Here is an 843-nt window from a genome sequence, read left to right as displayed (position 1 = left end):
TTCTTGCTCACGTTTTCCTCGCTCAGGTGTGGGAACCCCTTGAGGGACTTTGATATTGTGATCTCTGGCCCTCGAGATCCCCTTTCCGTCAGCGTTAAGCTCCAACCTTGATCAAAATCAAGACCCTGATTTAGTTGTTCAGGTGTCGATCAGGGCCAGAGTTCAGAAGCACTGATCCACAGCGGTCCCTACACTACCAAAGTCTCTAGTTAAGGAGACATTTGATGGATTTATTCTAACAATGTTTTAAGTGAAACTAGAAGGAAATGTCTATATAGTAAATGATTCATATAGTAAAATATGAACAAATAATTTACATTTAAAATGATCAATTATGAAAATGTTTTTCAGAATATCTTAATGTAATAAAATAATGAATATGAAGGAAACACAATAACTAGTATCACTGACACAGTTTACCCCAACGTATTTCTTACAACTTGCTCTGCAATTTTAATTCCACATTTAATAATTTATGGTTCATATTTAGCCAAATAATGAACTTAGTTTTATACACTGATATATATTTCTAGACCTGGATAAGTTTTCGTTGCTATTTGAGTACTAAAAATGCTTATATAGATGTATTTGATAGACCCTTTTTTTAAATAAATGGTCACATGATTAATGCAAGTGCTCAAAAAAAAAGATACCTTAAAAATAACACCTTTACCAGATAAGAAAGAAATGATCCAAAGTGTCATTGTTCCTCATATATGTTAGAAACAGTCTTGTTTTAAAATATGTACAATTTAAAAATGGTAAGAGTTTCCCTTCCACCTCTGAGTTTATAATACCAAGATTTGTTTCCTTTTGAAAAAGTAGAAATGAAGACAAGCAAAA

The sequence above is a fragment of the Phoxinus phoxinus genome (assembly GCF_949152265.1).
Source record: "Phoxinus phoxinus genome assembly, chromosome: 11".
In the NCBI taxonomy this organism is placed as follows: Eukaryota; Metazoa; Chordata; class Actinopteri; order Cypriniformes; family Leuciscidae; genus Phoxinus; species Phoxinus phoxinus.
Note: the sequence above shows the minus strand (reverse complement) of the source record.